The 22,617-nt window shown below is 44.8% G+C and overlaps 1 long non-coding RNA gene across 3 annotated transcripts in view; it reads right to left on the reverse strand.

The window, feature by feature from the left end:
* Window positions 1-22,617, reverse strand: part of LOC143815878 (uncharacterized) — a 216,821-nt gene that overhangs the window by 136,057 nt on the left and 58,147 nt on the right. For all 3 annotated transcript variants that reach the window (XR_013223835.1, XR_013223834.1, XR_013223836.1), the window contains one exon: window positions 11,352-11,485. This is a non-coding gene — a long non-coding RNA (uncharacterized LOC143815878). The remainder of the gene's footprint in view (window positions 1-11,351; window positions 11,486-22,617) is intronic.

The following is a 22,617-nucleotide window of genomic DNA, read 5'->3' on the forward strand; positions in this document are numbered from 1 at the left end:
AATGGAAATTTGGCGAAAATTTTGAAAATTTTGCAATTTTCCAACTTTGAATTTTTATGCCCTTAAATCACAGACATATGTCACGCAAAATACTTAATAAGTAACATTTCCCACATGTCTACTTTATATCAGTACAATTTTGGAACCAAAATTTTTTTTTGTGACGGAGTTATAAGGGTTAAAAGTTGACCAGCAATTTCTCATTTTTACAACACCATTTTTTTTTAGGGACCACATCTCATTTGAAGTCATTTTGAGGGGTCTATATGATAGAAAATACTCAAGTGTGACACCATTCTAAAAACTGCACCCCTCAAGGTGCTCAAAACCACATTCAAGAAGTTTATTAACCCTTCAGGTGTTTCACAGGAATTTTTGGAATGTTTAAATAAAAATGAACATTTAACTTTTTTTCACACAAAATTTATTTCAGCTCCAATTTGTTTTATTTTACCAAGGGTAACAGGAGAAAATGGACCCCCAAAGTTGTTGTACAATTTGTCCTGAGTACGCTGATACCCCATATGTGGGTGTAAACCATTGTTTGGGCGCATGGCAGAGCTTGGAAGGGAAGGAGCGCCATTTGACTTTTCAATGCAAAATTGACTGGAATTGAGATGGGACGCCATGTTGCGTTTGGAGAGCCCCTGATGTGCCTAAACACTGAAACCCCCTACAAGTGACACCATTTTGGAAAGTAGACCACCTAAGGAACTTATCTAGATGTGTGGTGAGCACTTTGACCCACCAAGTGCTTCACAGAAGTTTATAATGCAGAGCCGTAAAAATAAAAAATCATATTTTTTCACAAAAATGATCTTTTCGCCCCCAATTTTTTATTTTCCCAAGGGTAAGAGAAGAAATTGGACCCCAAAAAATGTTGGCCAATTTGTCCTGAGTACGCTGATACCCCATATGTGGGTGTAAACCATTGTTTGGGCGCATGGCAGAGCTTGGAAGGGAAGGAGCGCCATTTGACTTTTCAATGCAAAATTGACTGGAATTGAGATGGGACGCCATGTTGCGTTTGGAGAGCCCCTGATGTGCCTAAACATTGAAACTCCCTACAAGTGACACCATTTTGGAAAGTAGACCCCCTAAGGAACTTATCTAGATGTGTGGTGAGCACTTTGACCCACCAAGTGCTTCACAGAAGTTTATAATGCAGAGCCGTAAAAATAAAAAATCATATTTTTTCACAAAAATGATCTTTTTGCCCCCAATTTTTTATTTTCCCAAGGGTAAGAGAAGAAATTGGACCCCAAAAAATGTTGGCCAATTTGTCCTGAGTACGCCGATACCCCATATGTGGGTGTAAACCATTGTTTGGGCGCATGGCAGAGCTTGGAAGGGAAGGAGCGCCATTTGACTTTTCAATGCAAAATTGACTGGAATTGAGATGGGACGCCATGTTGCGTTTGGAGAGCCCCTGATGTGCCTAAACATTGAAACTCCCTACAAGTGACACCATTTTGGAAAGTAGACCCCCTAAGGAACTTATCTAGATGTGTGGTGAGCACTTTGACCCACCAAGTGCTTCACAGAAGTTTATAATGCAGAGCCGTAAAAATAAAAAATCATATTTTTTCACAAAAATGATCTTTTTGCCCCCAATTTTTTATTTTCCCAAGGGTAAGAGAAGAAATTGGACCCCAAAAAATGTTGGCCAATTTGTCCTGAGTACGCTGATACCCCATATGTGGGTGTAAACCATTGTTTGGGCGCATGGCAGAGCTTGGAAGGGAAGGAGCGCCATTTGACTTTTCAATGCAAAATTGACTGGAATTGAGATGGGACGCCATGTTGCGTTTGGAGAGCCCCTGATGTGCCTAAACATTGAAACTCCCTACAAGTGACACCATTTTGGAAAGTAGACCCCCTAAGGAACTTATCTAGATGTGTGGTGAGCACTTTGACCCACCAAGTGCTTCACAGAAGTTTATAATGCAGAGCCGTAAAAATAAAAAATCATATTTTTTCACAAAAATGATCTTTTTGCCCCCAATTTTTTATTTTCCCAAGGGTAAGAGAAGAAATTGGACCCCAAAAAATGTTGGCCAATTTGTCCTGAGTACGCTGATACCCCATATGTGGGTGTAAACCATTGTTTGGGCGCATGGCAGAGCTTGGAAGGGAAGGAGCGCCATTTGACTTTTCAATGCAAAATTGACTGGAATTGAGATGGGACGCCATGTTGCGTTTGGAGAGCCCCTGATGTGCCTAAACATTGAAACTCCCTACAAGTGACACCATTTTGGAAAGTAGACCCCCTAAGGATCTTATCTAGATGTGTTTTGAGAGCTTTGAACCCCCAAGTGTTTCACTACAGATTATAACGCAGAGCCGTGAAAATAATTTTTATTTTTTTTCTCAAAAATGATTTTTTAGCACCCAGCTTTGTATTTTTACAAGGGTAACAGAATAAATTGGACCCCAAAATTTGTTTTCCAATTTGTCCTGAGTACGCTGATACCCCATATGTGGGGGGGAACCACTGTTTGGGCGCATGACAGAGCTCGGAAGGGAAGGAGCGCCATTTGGAATGCAGACTTAAATGGATTGGTCAGCAGCCGTCACGTTGCATTTGCAGAGCCCCTGATGTACCCAAACAGTACAAACCCCCCACAAGTGACCCCATATTGGAAACTAGACCTCCCAAGGAACTTATCTAGATGTGTTTTGAGAACTTTGAACCCCCAAGTGTTTCACTAAAGTTTATAGCGCAAAGCCGTGAAAATAAAAATTCTTTTTTTTTTTTCACAAAAATGATTTTTTAGCCCCCAGTTTTGTATTTTTACAAGGGTAACAGGATAAATTAGACCCCAAAAGTTGTTGTCCAATTTGTCCTGAGTACGCTGATACCCCATATGTGGGGGGGAACCACTGTTTGGGTGCATGACAGAGCTCGGAAGGGAAGGAGCGCCATTTGGAATGCAGCCTTAAATGGATTGGTCTGCAGGCGTCACGTTGCATTTGCAGAGCCCCTGATGTACCCAAACAGTACAAACCCCCCACAAGTGACCCCATATTGGAAACTAGACCTCCCAAGGAACTTATCTAGATGTGTTGTGAGAACTTTGAACCCCCAAGTGTTTCACTACAGTTTATAACGCAGAGCCGTGAAAATAAAACATCTTTTTTTTCCCACAAAAATGATTTTTAGCCCCCCAAATTTTTATTTTCCTAAGGATAACAAGAGAACTTGGACCCCAGAAGTTGTTGTTCAATTTGTACCGAGTACGCTGATAACACATATGTTGGGGTAAACCCCTTTTTGGGCGCACGGGAGAGCTCGGAAGGGAAGGAGCACTGTTTTACTTTTTCAACGCAGAATTGGCTGGAATTGAGATTGGACGCCATGTCGCGCTTGGCGAGCCCCTGATGTGCCTGGACAGTGGAAACTCCCCAATTCTACCTGAAACCCTAACCCAAACACACCCCTAACCCTAATCCCAACGGTAACCCTAACCACACCCCTAGCCCTGACACACCCATAATTCTAATCCCAACCCTAATCCAAACGTAAATGTAATCCAAACCCTAACCCTAACTTTACCTCCAACCCTAGCCCTAACCCTAACCCTACCCCTAACCCTAAACGTGACTGAAATACGTGGCACTGAAATACGTGGCACTGAAATACGTGGCACTGAAATACGTGGCACTGAAATACGTGGCACTGAAATACGTGGCACTGAAATACGTGGCACTGAAATACGTGGCACTGAAATACGTGGCACTGAAATACGTGGCACTTAAATACGTGGCACTTAAATACGTGGCACTTAAATACGTGGCACTGAAATACGTGGCACTGAAATACGTGGCACTGAAATACGTGGCACTGAAATATGTGATACGTGGCACTTAAATACGTGGCACTGAAACACGTGGCACTGAAATACCTGGCACTGAAATACGTGGTACTAAAATACGTGGTACTAAAATACGTGGTACTAAAATATGTGGCACTGAAATACGTGATACGTGGCACTGAAATACGTGGCACTGAAACACGTGGCACTGAAATACGTGATACGTGGCACTGAAATACGTGGCACTGAAATACGTGGCACTGAAATACGTGGCACTGAAATACGTGGCACTGAAATACGTGGCACTGAAATACGTGGCACTGAAATACGTGGCACTGAAATATGTGATACGTGGCACTTAAATACGTGGCACTGAAACACGTGGCACTGAAATACGTGGCACTGAAATACGTGGCACTGAAATACGTGGCACTGAAATACGTGGTACTAAAATACGTGGTACTAAAATATGTGGCACTGAAATACGTGATACGTGGCACTGAAATACGTGGCACTGAAACACGTGGCACTGAAATACGTGATACGTGGCACTGAAATACGTGGCACTGAAATACGTGGCACTGAAATACGTGGCACTGAAATACGTGGCACTGAAATACGTGGCACTATGACTGTCAGAAAATGTTCATTAAACGGTTAGGGATGAGTTTAGGGGTAGGGTTAGGGTTTGGATCCCTTTATCACCTTGATGGTGGTGGGTGGCTTTTCAGTGTGTTTTCTGTTTTTTTTTCGATAAAAATGCATGCGTTTTTAACGCAAACAAACGCATGTGCTTAAAAACGCAAGAAAATACTGCAGGTTGTATTTCTGAAAATGAACGCATGCAGAAAAAAAACGCATGCGTTTGAAAACGCGACCAAACGCGTACAAAAAAAACGCATGCGTTTTCAATGTCAAATATAGGGAAAAAACGCATGCGTTTTTTTGTGCAAAAAACGCTGCAGACAAAAACGCAAGTGTGAAACCAGCGACGCTTTTTATAGCAAAAAAGTTTTTGCGTCTCCACATTTTGAGACCTATAATTTTTCCACATTTTGCTCCACAGAGTCATGTGAGGTCTTGTTTTTTGCGGGACGAGTTGACGTTTTTATTGGTAACATTTTCGGACACGTGACCATTTTTGATCGCTTTTTATTCCGATTTTTGTGAGGCAGAATGACCAAAAACCTGCTATTCATGAATTTCTTTTGGGAGAGGCGTTTATACCGTTCCGCGTTTGGTAAAATTGATAAAGCAGTTTTATTCGTCGGGTCAGTACGATTACAGCGATACCTCATTTATATCATTTTTTTATGTTTTGGCGCTTTTATACGATAAAAACTAAAATATAGAAAAAATAATTATTTTGGTATCGCTTTATTCTCAGGACTATAACTTTTTTATTTTTTTGCTGATGATGCTGTATGGCGGCTTGTTTTTTGCGGGACAAGATGACGTTTTCAGCGGTACCATGGATATTTATATCAGTCTTTTTGATCGTGTGTTATTCCACTTTTTGTTCGGCGGTATGGTAATAAAGCGTTTTTTGCCTCGTTTTTTTTTTTTTTTTCTTACGGTGTTTACTGAAGGGGTTAACTAGTGGGGCAGTTTTATAGGTTGGGTCGTTACGGACGCGGCGATACTAAATATGTGTACTTTTATTGTTTTGTTTTTTTTATTTAGATAAAGAAATGTATTTATGGGAATAATATATTTTTTTTATTATTATTTATTTAGGAATTTTTTTTTTATTTTTTTTTACACATGTGGAAAAATTTTTTTTTTACTTTTTTACTTTGTCCCAGGGGGGGACATCACAGATCATTGATCTGGCAGTGTGCACAGCACTCTGCCAGATCGACGATCTGCTGTGCAGGGCTGCAGGCTTTCCAAGTGTCTGCTCTGAGCAGACACTCGGTAAGCCACCTCCCTCCCTGCAGGACCCGGATGCCGCGGCCATCTTGGATCCGGGACCTGCGGCGAGGAGGGAGGTAGGAGACCCTCAGAGCAACGCGATCACATCGCGTTGCTCCGGGGGTCTCAGGGAAGCCCGCAGGGAGCCCCCTCCCTGCGCGATGCTTCCCTATACCGCCGGTACACTGCGATCATGTTTGATCGCGGTGTGCCGGGGGTTAATGTGCCGGGGGCGGTCCGTGACCGCTCCTGGCACATAGTGCCGGATGTCAGCTGCGATATGCAGCTGACACCCGGCCGCGATCGGCCGCGCTCCCCCCGTGAGCGCCGCTGATCGATGATGACGTACTATCCCGTCGGCGGTCATACGGGCCCACCCCACCTCGACGGGATAGTACGTCTGATGTCAGGAAGGGGTTAACAGGGATATGCAGTATACTATGTGACTGGACAATATACTACGTGACTGGGCAGTATAACTACGTGGCTCTGCGCTGTATACTGCGTGGCTCTGTGCTGTATACTGCGTGGCTCTGCGCTGTATACTACGCGGCTCTGCGCTGTATACTACGCGGCTCTGCGCTGTATACTGCGTGGCTCTGCGCTGTGTACTGCGCGGCTCTGCGCTGTGTACTGCACGGCTCTGCGCTGTGTACTGCGCGGCTCTGCACTGTGTACTGCGCGGCTCTGCGCTGTATACTGCGCAGCTCTGCGCAGCTCTGCGCTGTGTACTGCGCGGCTCTGCGCTGTGTACTGCGTGGCTCTACGCTGCGTACTGCGCGGCTCTGCGCTGTATACTGGGTGGCTCTGCGCTGTGTACTGCGCGGCTCTGTGCTGTGTACTGTGCGGCTCTGCACTGTGTACTGCGCGGCTCTGCGCTGTGTACTGCGCGGCTCTGCGCTGTGTACTGCGCGGCTCTGCGCTGTGTACTGCGCGGCTCTGCGCTCTGTACTGCGCGGCTCTGCGCTGTGTACTGCGCAGCTCTGCGCTGTATACTGCGCGGCTCTGCGCTGTGTACTGCGCGGCTCTGCGCTGTGTACTGCGCGGCTCTGCGCTGTGTACTGCTCGGCTCTGCGCTGTGTACTGCGCGGCTCTGCGCTGTGTACTGCGCGGCTCTGCGCTGTGTACTGCGCGGCTCTGCGCTGTGTACTGCGCGGCTCTGCGCTGTGTACTGCGCGGCTCTGCGCTGTGTACTGCGCGGCTCTGCGCTTTATACTGCGCGGCTCTGCGCTTTATACTGTGCGGCTCTGCGCTCTGTACTGCACGGCTCTGCGCTGTCTACTGCGCGGCTCTGCGCTGTGTACTGCTCGGCTCTGCGCTGTGTACTGCGCGGCTCTCCGCTTTATACTGCGCGGCTCTGCGCTTTATACTGCGCGGCTTTGCGCTGTGTACTGCATGGCTCTGCGCTGTGTACTGCGCGGCTCTGCGCTGTGTACTGCACGGCTCTGCGCTGTGTACTGCACGGCTCTGCGCTTTATACTGCGCGGCTCTGCGCTGTGTACTGCACGGCTCTGCGCTGTGTACTGCGCAGCTCTGCGCTGTGTACTGCGCGGCTCTGCGCTTTATACTGCGCGGCTCTGCGCTTTCTACTGCGCGGCTCTGCGCTGTGTACTGCGCGGCTCTGCGCTGTGTACTGCGCTGCTCTGCGCTGTGTACTGCACGGCTCTGCGCTTTATACTGCGCGGCTCTGCGCTGTGTACTGCACGGCTCTGCGCTGTGTACTGCGCGGCTCTGCGCTGTGTACTGCACGGCTCTGCGCTGTGTACTGCTCGGCTCTGCGCTGTGTACTGCGCGGCTCTGCGCTGTGTACTGCGCGGCTCTGCGCTGTGTACTGCGCGGCTCTGCGCTGTGTACTGCGCGGCTCTGCGCTGTGTACTGCGCGGCTCTGCGCTGTGTACTGCGCGGCTCTGCGCTTTATACTGCGCGGCTCTGCGCTGTGTACTGCACGGCTCTGCGCTGTGTACTGCGCGGCTCTGCGCTGTGTACTGCGCGGCTCTGCGCTTTATACTGCGCGGCTCTCCGCTGTGTACTGCGCGGCTCTGCGCTGTGTACTGCGCGGCTCTGCGCTGTGTACTGCGCGGCTCTGCACTGTATACTGCGTGGCTGTGCAATATACTACGTGGACATGCATATTCTAGAATACCCGATGAGTTAGAATCGGGCCACAGTCTAATAATCATAAGACTACGGATAGTGGTTTGGAATTGTGCTGTACTGTCACTTTAAGAGCTGATATTATCTGACAAAACTTGTGACCTGGTGAGCTGATGTAGATTTCATAGGAGTTGGCATAGTAACTGTGTCTGACTGCGCATATCAATGAGCTAATCAGCCAGGTGGCAGTTATTTTTAGAAATTGCCTCAGAAACCAGCCCATTATAAACGTATAGGAAAATTTCTCCATTGAAACGCATTGAAAGACTTTTTTCAAACACAAATTGCGCAAAAACTACAAATCCGATCGACACGAAAAATACTTAGCACACCTCTCAGGAACGCTGGCTTCGAAATGACACCTCACTGGAGTCTGTGAGTTTAGCGGTTCGGGCCGCATTACGTGCGGACTGAATAATAAGAATAAGAAGAAGTTTACCACGGTGGAATAACAGTATAGTGCTTTGTTCCAAAGCACTATAATAATAAGAAGAAGTTATCCACGGTGGAATAACAGTATAGTGCTTTGTTCCAAAGCACTATAATAAGAATAATAAGAAGAAGAAGTTATCCACGGTGGAATAACAGTATAGTGCTTTGTTCCAAAGCACTATAATAAGAAGTTTACCATGGTGGAATAACAGTATAGTGCTTTGTTCCAAAGCACTATAATAAGTTTACCACGATGGAATAACAGTATAGTGCTTTGTTCCAAAGCACTATAATAATAAGTTATCCACGTTCGGATTACAATATAGTGCTTTGTTCCAAAGCACTATAATAAGAAGTTTACCACGGTGGAATAACAGTATAGTGCTTTGTTCCAAAGCACTATAATAATAATAAGAAGAAGAAGTTTACCACGGTGGAATAACAGTATAGTGCTTTGTTCCAAAGCACTATAATAATAAAATATAAGAAATCGGATTACAATATGTTGCTTGAACCTAGGAGGTTCAAGCACCATAATAATAATAAGAAAATATAAGAAATCGGATTACAATATGTTGCTTGAACCTAGGAGGTTCAAGCACCATAATAATAAAATATAAGAAATCGGATTACAATATGTTGCTTGAACCTAGGAGGTTCAAGCACCATAATAAGAAAATATAAGAAATCGGATTACAATATGTTGCTTGAACCTAGGAGGTTCAAGCACCATAATTAAACATTCAATTACATGCACATCTCGGGCTGTAATATATCATGCTGTATGCCCATGTCAACTTATCTATATAGGGCTGACGACTCGTCAATTAAAAGTGCGTACAAGAGAACATGTACTTGGAATACAAGTAGCAAGGGAGATAGAGGACGTCACAATACTTAAGACTATACCTAAACATTTTAAAATACACCATAATTGTGACGCTTCTCTCCTAAAAGTGACAGGGATAGATATGATTGAACCAAATGAGAGAAGTGGGAAGATCAGCATACCTCTAGCACAATTAGAAACTAAATGGATCTGGTTATTAGATACAGTATCACCCAATGGCCTTAATGAAAATTTAAGTTTCGCTCCGTTCCTGTGACCTCGTTTTATACTTACTTTTTTGCCTTTTAATATAATTCTCCTCTATTGTGTATACATTTATTAATATGTTTTAATTACTCTTTTTTAACATTTTTATTGGTAAGGTTATTTATATTTGTGTACCGTATTTTTCGGCATATTAGACGCACTTTTTCCCCAAAAAAATTGTGAGGAAAATGGGGGGTGCGTCTTATATGCGGAACGCAGGCTTACCGGCATTGTGGCGGCGACAGAGGTGCGGGCATGATGTGGCACGGTGAGGTGTATGGCGTGAGCAGGTCCCATCCATATTTGAGGTGAATCCGCGGCCCGGTATTGATGGAGAGCAGCAGCGCTGGTGAGTTACGGTATTTTCCGGTGGCGGCGGCCATCTTGCTGAGTCCGCGCAGATTCACTACTCTGCGTCCCAGGGCTTCAGGAAAATGGCCGCGGGAGGCCGCGCGTGCGCAGATGGAGATCGCGGTGGCCATTTTCCTGAAGCCCTGGGACGCAGAGTAGTGAATCTGCGCACGCGTGGCCTCAGCAAGATGGCCGCCGCCACCGGAAAATACCGTAACTCACCAGCGCTGCTGGCCGGTGCAGGTACAGAACGCCGGGCGGGGGGAAGGTGGCCCGTTATTGTCCCATTGTTCCCCCGTGGCTCCTTTGTGTAGGGTAGGAGGGCGCACAGACATGGCCAGGACCGGGGAGGTGGCAGGACGCCGGGCCCCAGCAGCTGGCACAGCACGGTGTGCCTGAGAATGGAGGCATGTGCATTGCTGAGGCCGGCTCTGCTCCTCCGTGGCCTGTGTACACTGTGTGCTGCACATGGCTGCCCCCGAGCAGGTGGCATTCTCGGGCCAGCACCACGCTGCAGGATTGTACGGCATGCGGAGGCATCTGCGTGACATGGTGGCACTGCCATAGGGCACAGGCCGAAGGGCCATGCAGGACTAGGGGGCATAGCTGCCAGTTACAGCTGGGTGGCAGACAAAACCCTCTTTCATGAGAGCCACCCATGCCCGGTGGGAATGACACAAGGATGTGTTGTTTGGGCTCATTCCCTGTCATTGCCCATCTGCAGTCTGTGTGCTGAGGGGGCTTCATCTCCCCCCTGGTGGGTGCGGGAGAATGTGCTGTCTCCACACCATCCCCACCATCAACAGTAAGGAGCAGGCTGACAACCGCGCCAGCCAGGCACAAGGGTTGTCAGCGGTGGAGTACCCAACATTGGCATATCACTGCAGAACTGGACGTGGCATTCTGGAGCCGAGGAAAGCTGGCGAATGTTTTCTGATTTTTTTAAATGCTTTTTAAACTTTAATTTCTGATCAGTGCATCTCTATAAAATCAAGACGTTGGCTGCACTCAAGTGGTGTTATGTGTGATCCATAGTGGCAATATGTGTGATCGATAGTGACATTATGTGTGATGGATATTGGTGTTATGTGTGATCCATAGTGGCAATATGTGTGATCGATAGTGACATTATGTGTGATCGATATTGGTGTTATGTGTGATCAATAGTGGCATTATGTTTGATCCATAGTGGCATTATGTTTGATCCATAGTGGCATTATGTGTGATCCATAGGGGCGTTATGTGTGATGGATAGTGGCGTTATGTGTGATCCATAGGGGCATTAGGTGTGATCATCCCACCGCACCTCAGCATCACCTCACCTCTGCCACCACCATGCCTCCTGTGACCCTGCTCTGCCACTGCCTGCCCTCAGGTAAGAGATCTTAAATTCGGACAATAAGACGGACCCCATCTTATAAAAAAATCTTTTTTTCTGCATTTTTCACCCCAAATTTGGGGTGCGTCTTATATGCCGAAAAATACGGTATATAATATATTACTATAACATGATTGATATTGGTGCATGATGCATTTATTCTATACTAATTATTATGCTTACATCATCTTAGGCAATTTCTATTACATACCTCTGTGGATGTATTTCATGTGTTGGGTCTCTTCGTGGGGTCCTTGTCCATAGGATCAGGTTGTTTCCATCTGGATCCTTCTTTATTCCGGATCTGATAAGGCGGATTTCTGCCCGTATCCGACCCAAGTGGATCTGAAATTATACAAATAATGTTTATTTATCATATGTTGCAATATTTTATTCTAATATATGTAACACTGAATTTTTGTATAATACTGAATATTTTGTTATTATATCTCATATAATGTACCTAATCTGAATTATTATACTTCTTATCACTATTTATTTTTCACATTTATAGCAACTATTCCCCCACTACACATATATATTCTTTATATATATATTTTTTCACTTATTATTTTTAGATTATTTTTATTTTTTCACATTATATGTTTTTATTTTGGCCCAAAACACTATTATTATTATTATTTATTTTCATTTAACCCGTTTTTTTGGTGCAGATACACACTTGATCCCTCTAGAAGTAATCATTTAAGTCAACTTTGTGGCTATGTGTACATATGCCTGGTATTTTGTTATCAGTACCATAGCGTTTTTGATTTCCTCAACAACACCTTTTTCTTCTATGATGTAGGTATATATTACCTCTTATAGATACAGTCACTCATGTTTATTGTATTTTGTGCACATATACCTGATATCTCAATACCCACACCATAGCGTTTTTTTAATATCATTAAATATGATGTGCACGGTATTTTATACAATTTTACACTGCACCTATTTGCACCTGAATGGTGTTTTTTTTAGCACTTCTTATTTTTATGCAACTCACAACCCTTTTATTTTCACTCTCAGCCGCTCATGTCGCTCCTGTTGTTGTGCGCATGCGCGTCCGGCACTCTGGTGTCTGGGCTGCGGCTGTTGTGAATTTGCTTTTTGCTCCCTCTAGTGGTTACTAGTTTTTTGACTCTGGTTTTTCTGTCATTCCTTTTATCCGCACCTGGGTCGTTAGTTAGGGGTGTTGCTATATAAGCTCCCTGGACCTTCAGTTCAATGCCTGGCAACGTAGTTATCAGAGCTAGTCTGCTGTGCTCTTGTCTACTGATCCTGGTTCCAGTTATATCAGCTAAGTCTGCCTTTTGCTTTTTGCTATTTGTTTTGGTTTTGCATTTTTGTCCAGCTTGTTCCAAATCTATATCCTGACCTTTGCTGGAAGCTCTAGGGGGCTGGTGTTCTCCCCCCGGACCGTTAGACGGTTCGGGGGTTCTTGAATTTCCAGTGTGGATTTTGATAGGGTTTTTGTTGACCATATAAGTTACCTTTCTTTATTCTGCTATCAGTAAGCGGGCCTCTCTGTGCTAAACCTGGTTCATTTCTGTGTTTGTCATTTCCTCTTACCTCACCGTTATTATTTGTGGGGGGCTTCTATCCAGCTTTGGGGTTCCCTTCTCTGGAGGCAAGAAAGGTCTTTGTTTTCCTCTACTAGGGGTAGCTAGATTCTCCGGCTGGCGCGTGTCATCTAGAATCAACGTAGGAATGATCCCCGGCTACTTCTAGTGTTGGCGTTAGGAGTAGATATATGGTCAACCCAGTTACCACTGCCCTATAAGCTGGATTTTTGTATTCTGCAGACTTCCACGTTCCTCTGAGACCCTCGCCATTGGGGTCATAACAGTTTGCCAGGCCCGTATTAAATGTTTAATGCATTGCAGAAGAGGGATTATAAGAAAGAAGATTCTGAGTTTTTTTTTTTTTTTTTCTTTTTCTTCTTCCCCTTTACCTCAGAGTGGCTATGCTTGCTGCAGACATGAATGTCCAGACCTTGATTACAAGTGTGGACCAGCTGGCTACTCGTGTGCAGGGCATACAAGACTATGTTATCAGAAATCCTAGGTCAGAACCTAAAATACCGATTCCTGAACTGTTTTCCGGAGACAGGTTTAAGTTTAGGAATTTCAGGAATAATTGTAAATTGTTTTTGTCCCTGAGACCCTGTTCATCTGGAGACTCTGCTCAGCAAGTAAAAATTGTTATTTCGTTCTTACGGGGCGACCCTCAGGATTGGGCTTTTTCGCTGGCGCCAGGAGATCCGGCATTGGCTGATATTGATGCGTTTTTTCTGGCGCTCGGTTTACTTTATGAGGAACCCAATCTTGAGATTCAGGCAGAAAAGGCCTTGCTGGCTATGTCTCAGGGGCAGGACGAGGCTGAAGTGTATTGCCAAAAATTTCGGAAATGGTCCGTGCTGACACATTGGAACGAGTGTGCACTGGCCGCTAATTTTAGAAATGGCCTTTCTGAAGCCATTAAGAATGTTATGGTGGGTTTTCCCATTCCCACAGGTCTGAATGATACTATGGCACTGGCTATTCAAATTGACCGGCGGTTGCGGGAGCGCAAAACCGCAAATTCCCTCATGGTGTTGTCTGAACAGACACCTAATTCGGTGCAATGTGATAGAAAAACCGCAAATTCCCTCATGGTGTTGTCTGAACAGACACCTGATTTAATGCAATGTGATAGAATCCTGACTAGAAATGAGCGGAAAATTCATAGACGCCGGAATGGCTTGTGCTACTACTGTGGTGATTCTACACATGTTATCTCAGCATGCTCTAAACGTATAGCTAAGGTTGTTAGTCCTGTCACCGTTGGTAATTTGCAACCTAAATTTATTCTGTCTGTAACTTTGATTTGCTCACTGTCGTCTTATCCTGTCATGGCGTTTGTTGATTCAGGTGCTGCCCTGAGTCTTATGGATCTGTCATTTGCTAAGCGCTGTGGTTTTACTCTTGAACCATTAGAAAATCCTATTCCTCTTAGGGGTATTGATGCTACGCCATTGGCAGCAAATAAACCGCAGTATTGGACACAGGTTACCATGTGCATGACTCCTGAACACCGCGAGGTGATACGTTTCCTGGTTTTACATAAAATGCATGATTTGGTTGTTTTAGGGCTGCCATGGTTACAGACCCATAATCCAGTCCTGGACTGGAAGGCTATGTCAGTCTCAAGTTGGGGCTGTCGTGGTATTCATGGGGATTCCCTGCCTGTGTCTATTGCTTCTTCTACGCCTTCGGAAGTTCCTGAGTATTTGTCTGATTATCAGGATGTCTTCAGTGAGTCTGAGTCCAGTGCACTGCCTCCTCATAGGGACTGTGACTGTGCTATAGATTTGATCCCAGGCAGTAAATTTCCTAAGGGAAGACTGTTTAATCTGTCGGTACCTGAACATACCGCTATGCGTTCATATATCAAGGAGTCTCTGGAGAAAGGACATATTCGTCCGTCTTCTTCCCCTCTTGGTGCGGGATTCTTTTTTGTGGCAAAAAAGGACGGATCTTTGAGGCCTTGTATTGATTATCGGCTTTTAAATAAGATCACTGTCAAATTTCAGTATCCTTTACCGCTGTTGTCTGACTTGTTTGCCCGGATTAAAGGTGCCAAGTGGTTCACCAAGATAGACCTTCGTGGTGCGTACAACCTTGTGCGCATTAAGCAAGGTGATGAATGGAAAACCGCATTCAATACGCCCGAAGGTCATTTTGAGTACTTGGTGATGCCTTTTGGGCTCTCCAATGCGCCTTCAGTTTTTCAGTCCTTTATGCATGACATTTTCCGGAAGTATCTGGATAAATTTTTGATTGTTTATCTGAATGATATTTTGGTTTTTTCTGATAATTGGGATTCGCATGTGGAGCAGGTCAGGTTGGTCTTTAAAATTTTGCGTGAAAATTCTTTGTTTGTCAAGGGCTCAAAGTGTCTCTTTGGTGTACAGAAGGTTCCCTTTTTGGGGTTCATTTTTTCCCCTTCTGCTGTGGAGATGGACCCAGTCAAGGACCGAGCTATTCTTGATTGGACTCAGCCCTCGTCAGTTAAGAGTCTTCAGAAGTTCTTGGGTTTCGCTAACTTCTACCGTCGTTTTATCGCTAATTTTTCTAGCATTGTGAAACCTTTGACGGATATGACCAAGAAGGGCTCCGATGTAGCTAACTGGGCTCCTGCTGCCGTGGAGGCTTTCCAGGAGTTGAAACGCCGGTTTACTTCGGCGCCTGTTTTGTGCCAGCCCGATGTCTCACTTCCCTTTCAGGTTGAGGTGGATGCTTCAGAGATTGGAGCAGGGGCCGTTTTGTCGCAGAGAGGCCCTGGTTGCTCTGTTATGAAACCTTGTGCCTTTTTCTCTAGGAAGTTTTCGCCTGCCGAGCGAAATTATGATGTGGGCAATCGGGAGTTGTTGGCCATGAAATGGGCATTTGAGGAGTGGCGTCATTGGCTCGAGGGTGCTAAGCATCGTGTGGTGGTCTTGACTGATCACAAAAATCTGATGTATCTCGAGTCTGCTAAACGCCTTAATCCGAGACAGGCCCGCTGGTCATTGTTTTTCTCCCGCTTTGATTTTGTTGTCTCGTATTTACCAGGTTCAAAGAATGTGAAGGCCGATGCTCTTTCTAGGAGCTTTGTGCCTGATGCTCCTGAAGTCGCTGATCCTGTTGGTATTCTTAAAGATGGAGTTATCTTGTCAGCTATTTCTCCGGATCTGCGACGTGTGTTGCAGAGATTTCAGGCTGATAGGCCTGAGTCTTGTCCACCTGACAGACTGTTTGTCCCGGATAAGTGGACCAGCAGAGTCATTTCCGAGGTTCATTCCTCGGTGTTGGCAGGTCACCCGGGAATTTTTGGCACCAGAGATCTGGTGGCCAGGTCCTTTTGGTGGCCTTCCTTGTCAAGGGATGTGCGGTCATTTGTGCAGTCCTGTGGGACTTGTGCTCGAGCTAAGCCTTGCTGTTCTCGTGCCAGCGGTTTGCTCTTGCCCTTGCCTGTCCCGAAGAGACCTTGGACACATATCTCCATGGATTTCATTTCTGATCTTCCGCTATCTCAGGGCATGTCCGTTATCTGGGTGATATGTGATCGCTTCTCCAAGATGGTCCATTTGGTTCCTTTGCCTAAGCTGCCTTCCTCTTCCGATCTGGTTCCTGTGTTTTTCCAGAACGTGGTTCGTTTGCACGGCATCCCTGAGAATATTGTGTCAGACAGAGGATCCCAGTTCGTTTCCAGGTTCTGGCGATCCTTTTGTAGTAGGATGGGCATTGATTTGTCGTTTTCGTCTGCTTTCCATCCTCAGACTAATGGACAGACGGAGCGAACCAATCAGACTTTGGAGGCTTATTTGAGGTGTTTTGTCTCTGCTGATCAGGACGATTGGGTGACATTCTTGCCGTTGGCTGAGTTTGCCCTTAACAATCGGGCTAGTTCCGCCACCTTGGTTTCGCCTTTTTTCTGCAACTCTGGTTTCCATCCTCGCTTTTCTTCGGGTCATGTGGAGCCTTCTGACTGTCCTGGGGTGGATTCTGTGGTGGATAGGTTGCAGCGGATCTGGAATCATGTGGTGGACAACTTGAAGTTGTCACAGGAGAGGGCTCAGCGCTTTGCCAACCGCCGCCGCGGTGTGGGTCCCCGACTACGCGTTGGGGATTTGGTATGGCTTTCTTCCCGCTTTGTTCCTATGAAGGTCTCCTCTCCCAAATTTAAACCTCGTTTTATTGGGCCTTACAAGATATTGGAAATCCTTAATCCTGTATCTTTTCGTCTGGATCTTCCTGTGTCGTTTGCTATTCACAATGTATTTCATAGGTCCTTGTTGCGGCGGTACATTGTGCCTGTAGTTCCTTCTGCTGAGCCTCCTGCTCCGGTGTTGGTTGAGGGCGAGTTGGAGTACGTGGTGGAGAAGATCTTGGATTCTCGCCTCTCCAGGTGGAGGCTTCAGTACCTGGTCAAGTGGAAGGGCTATGGTCAGGAGGATAATTCCTGGGTGGTCGCCTCTGATGTTCATGCGGCCGATTTAGTTCGTGCCTTTCATGCCGCTCATCCTGATCGCCCTGGTGGTCGTGGTGAGGGTTCGGTGACCCCTCACTAAGGGGGGGGTACTGTTGTGAATTTGCTTTTTGCTCCCTCTAGTGGTTACTAGTTTTTTGACTCTGGTTTTTCTGTCATTCCTTTTATCCGCACCTGGGTCGTTAGTTAGGGGTGTTGCTATATAAGCTCCCTGGACCTTCAGTTCAATGCCTGGCAACGTAGTTATCAGAGCTAGTCTGCTGTGCTCTTGTCTACTGATCCTGGTTCCAGTTATATCAGCTAAGTCTGCCTTTTGCTTTTTGCTATTTGTTTTGGTTTTGCATTTTTGTCCAGCTTGTTCCAAATCTATATCCTGACCTTTGCTGGAAGCTCTAGGGGGCTGGTGTTCTCCCCCCGGACCGTTAGACGGTTCGGGGGTTCTTGAATTTCCAGTGTGGATTTTGATAGGGCTTTTGTTGACCATATAAGTTACCTTTCTTTATTCTGCTATCAGTAAGCGGGCCTCTCTGTGCTAAACCTGGTTCATTTCTGTGTTTGTCATTTCCTCTTACCTCACCGTTATTATTTGTGGGGGGCTTCTATCCAGCTTTGGGGTTCCCTTCTCTGGAGGCAAGAAAGGTCTTTGTTTTCCTCTACTAGGGGTAGCTAGATTCTCCGGCTGGCGCGTGTCATCTAGAATCAACGTAGGAATCATCCCCGGCTACTTCTAGTGTTGGCGTTAGGAGTAGATATATGGTCAACCCAGTTACCACTGCCCTATGAGCTGGATTTTTGTATTCTGCAGACTTCCACGTTCCTCTGAGACCCTCGCCATTGGGGTCATAACACACGGCGTCTCGGTGTCCTTGGTAACGCCTTGTACTCATCATGTGCGTCCAGGCACGTGACGCTGCGTCTTGGACTTCCGGTTTGTCTGGGCTGCGCATGCGCCGTTTATACAGTGGGTACCGACATCGGCGTTTCCACATAATATATAAAGCCCCTTGGTCATGCAGCTAATACACCCCCTGACGAATGGACTGTGCGTCCGAAACGCGCGTCGGGGTGCACACGATCTAGCCGCAGGCAGCCTGGGTATATTCCCTTCATTTATTGTAAGTATTAGGCTTATCTATTGCAATAGCACATAGCACTTTACTACTTTTTTTGCTGCACTATATGTCTCTTTGGTGGTAATCAGTTTTATGCACATAGCACTTGTATTTTTTGAGATATTGCTGTATTTGTATTTATTGATTGCACACATACACTTTATATATATATTTTTTACTTTTGGATAATATATGTGATAGATTGGCCCTTTCTGAGATATAATAGGAATGTGGCTTGCCTCAATATATACAGCTTGAACGGTGCACATTTGTTTTAGATATATTTACATTTTTAGTTTATAATTTTTTAAAAAATATTTGTCATTATTGCTATTTAATAAAAATTGATTTTATTAATACTATTCCCTGTCACTTTCTTATTGGTTCAACTTTGTGGTCAGAGCATTCCCCTCTTACTTAGTGGTCTTTCACTATAACTTTGGCACAGGTGGTGACATATTGAGTATACCAGAATTTTGATTATAACTTCTTATTTATTTTTTTATATATATAGTACCTAGGTGTCATTACTGTGTCTTTTTACTAATATATATACTGTGTTTTGCACAGGCTTTTTCTGCCCTGAACATGGATTTTAGGACCAGGGAACAGTCCTGGCAGGGACAAATTAATGCGGTGTTTGGCAATAGTGGTAACTCTATAACCTCCAATGGTGGTATGCAATATGATGATTTCTTTTATACTATAAAAAATGTGACATACAAAAGAACACGTTCCTGGTGGAACAGGGCGTTTTTGGAGAATTATGTCCAAAGACAACTCATTCCAAGAGGCCTAAGGATTCAGATGACACCTTCATTTCCCATTAATGATGAAGATTTCATCAGTAAATGGGAGACCATATGTAATGATACATCAAAAAAACTAATGGAGCTCCTCATACAGTTTAATGTAAAAACTTTGGCTGAAATTGATAAATCCCTGGAGGAAAGCATCATGAAGGCCAAGGGGAATCTTACCCCTGAACAATTTGAAACTATTAATCCTCAACTAGAAAAATTGGTGGATCAATGGGTAATAGACATACAGGGTAAACAGGCCAACAAACTAATTAGAGACCAAAGGGACCTTGCAAATGGGAAAATCTACAGATGGCGCAAGAACACAACAAAGGATACAACTCGTGAACGTACAATGTCCACAACATCAAGTATAATTAATGGTGATGTGTCGTGTGCCTCCTCTTCCGCCTCTACCTCTATGTCCACTATCTCTACTCCCAAACGTAAAAGAGAACCTCGTTATGTTTCAACTAAACGGAATTTCAGATATTCCCCTGAAAGGAATGGCAACAATAGTAAGGTAATTAATTTAAGCTCCCATATATTTTCAGAAATAGAACTTGATGTATTAAAAAGGGGCTAATGTTTTGTCCTACGGGTAACTTCGATAAATTTGTTGCTGTGAAAGACTTGCATCTCTTTGCAAGAAAGTTATTATTTAAGCGCCATTTCCATAATGAAGATACAAATTTGCTATTCCCAACAGAGGCGGAACAGGAGGCACTAGACACCTTGGAAGATCTAGCACGTGAACATAATGAAACTGAAGGAGGTAAGATCCCGGACTCTATAAAACCACGCTCACGCAGATTTCCACCTCTTTCCTCATGCCCAACTTTGGATATTTCTGTTCAGACTGTAAGTAGAGAGTTTGATAAAATTCCACGCTACCCTAATATCGCTAATAAGAGTAGAGAAGAGAGAAAGAGTTTAGCTAAATTACAGGGAATGCAAGATATCCTAATTAAACCCGCCGATAAAGGCGGAAACATAGTGATTTGGCCTAAATTACTTTATGAGGCGGAGGCGTTTAGACAACTAAGGGTTGAGATCTGTTATAAGAAATTAACCTTTAATCCCTTGGACAAATTTTTCAAAGAACTATTGGTCATTCTTAGAGAGGATAGGGACAATGGAGTAATAACTAAGGACTTGTTTTCAGCCTTGCAAGTGGTGGAACCAACAATATCCACTTTTTATCTATTACCCAAAATCCATAAGAATGAAACCGTACCACCCGGTAGGCCGATTATTTCAGGGTGTGGAAATTTTATGGAAAATATTAATAAATATATAGATTCCAGATTACAACCCCTAGTTGAGGAACTACCATCATTTGTTAAGGACACAAACGATTTCTTAAAGAAAATAGATGGCCTACACATCGACAATGACACCTTATTGGTGTCATGCGATGTCGAGTCTCTCTATACGAACATACGCCATAATGATGGTTTACGAGCAGTTCGTTATTTTTTAGAGTCTTCCTCACTATCTAAAGATATGAATGAGTTAACGTTGGAACTTTTACAGTTTTCCCTGTCGCATAATGTTTTTCTGTTCAAGGGGTCCTTCTACCTACAGCTCCAGGGCACGGCTATGGGTGCATCATTTGCGCCTGCGTATGCAAACCTATTCCTGGGGCTGTGGGAGAGGGACCTCTTGATGTCTGATCTGATGCCAGCGATGGACCGTATCCTTTTATGGGTACGCTTCATCGATGACATATTCATTCTTTGGCAAGGATCAGTAGCATCTCTTGAAGCCTTTATGCTTCAGTTGAACCAGAATCCACTGAACATACATCTTACATACAAATGGGACTTGAATCAAATCGAGTTTCTTGATGTTAAAGTAAGGAGGGGTACGGATAATGTTCTTCAGACAGATTTATACCGCAAACCGACGGCAATGAATTCATTTTTGCATGCATCCTCTTCACACCAAAAGGTTATGATAAACTCTATACCTATAGGCCAGTTCTTACGCCTTCGGAGGGTATGCTCAAAAGAGGAAGACTTTGAAAAACAGGCAAATAATCTGAAGGATAGATTCTTTGAGCGTGGGTACAGCCATAGATCAGTCAAGAAAGCCTATAATCGGGCCAAATATACTACGAGACATGAGGCCTTATATACCATAAGACCTTTGATTAAGAGACAGCCCACTAGGTATATCACCCAATTTCATGGCCAGACGGATCTAATGCGCCATTATCTGGCAAAATCATGGCCAATACTTCAGAGTGAACCGGTATTATCAAAATACATTGGTAAACAACCAGATATTACATTTCGACGTTCACAAAATTTGGGTGATTCTCTTGTAAAGAGCCACTATGTTAGTGATCCATCAGTTTGTTCCACATTTCTGAATAGGACTAAACCCCAACTTGGCTGTAAACCCTGTGGAAAGTGCGTAGCTTGTCCTAATATCATGAGATCACAATTCTTTAAAAATACTAAGGACACTACAACATACAAAATTAAACATTCAATTACATGCACATCTCGGGCTGTAATATATTATGCTGTATGCCCATGTCAACTTATCTATATAGGGATGACGACTCGTCAATTAAAAGTGCGTACAAGAGAACATGTACTTGGAATACAAGCAGCAAGGGAGATAGAGGACGTCACAATACTTAAGACTATACCTAAACATTTTAAAATACACCATAATTGTGACGCTTCTCTCCTAAAAGTGACAGGGATAGATATGATTGAACCAAATGAGAGAAGTGGGAAGATCAGCATACCTCTAGCACAATTAGAAACTAAATGGATCTGGTTATTAGATACAGTATCACCCAATGGCCTTAATGAAAATTTATGTTTCTCTCCGTTCCTGTGACCTCGTTTTATACTTACTTATTTGCTTTTTAATATAATTCTCCTCTATTGTGTATACATTTATTAATATGTTTTAATTACTCTTTTTTAACATTTTTATTGGTAAGGTTATTTATATTTGTGTACAGTATTTTTCGGCATATTAGACGCACTTTTTCCCCCAAAAAATTGTGAGGAAAATGGGGTGTGCGTCTTATATGCGGAACGCAGGCTTACCGGCATTGTGGCGGCTACAGAGGTGCGGGCATGATGTGGCACGGTGAGCTGTATGGCGTGAGCAGGTCCCATCCATATTTGAGGTGAATCCGCGGCCCGGTATTGATGGAGAGCAGCAGCGCTGGTGAGTTACGGTATTTTCCGGTGGCGGCGGCCATCTTGCTGAGTCCGCGCGTGCGCAGATTCACTACTCTGCGTCCCAGGGCTTCAGGAAAATGGCCGCGGGAGGCCGCGCGTGCGCAGATGGAGATCGCGGTGGCCATTTTCCTGAAGCCCTGGGACGCAGAGTAGTGAATCTGCGCACGCGTGGCCTCAGCAAGATGGCCGCCGCCACCGGAAAATACCGTAACTCACCAGCGCTGCTGGCCGGTGCAGGTACAGAACGCCGGGCGGGGGGAAGGTGGCCCGTTATTGTCCCATTGTTCCCCCGTGGCTCCTTTGTGTAGGGTAGGAGGGCGCACAGACATGGCCAGGAC

This window comes from Ranitomeya variabilis, chromosome 3, assembly GCF_051348905.1.
Source record: "Ranitomeya variabilis isolate aRanVar5 chromosome 3, aRanVar5.hap1, whole genome shotgun sequence".
In the NCBI taxonomy this organism is placed as follows: Eukaryota; Metazoa; Chordata; class Amphibia; order Anura; family Dendrobatidae; genus Ranitomeya; species Ranitomeya variabilis.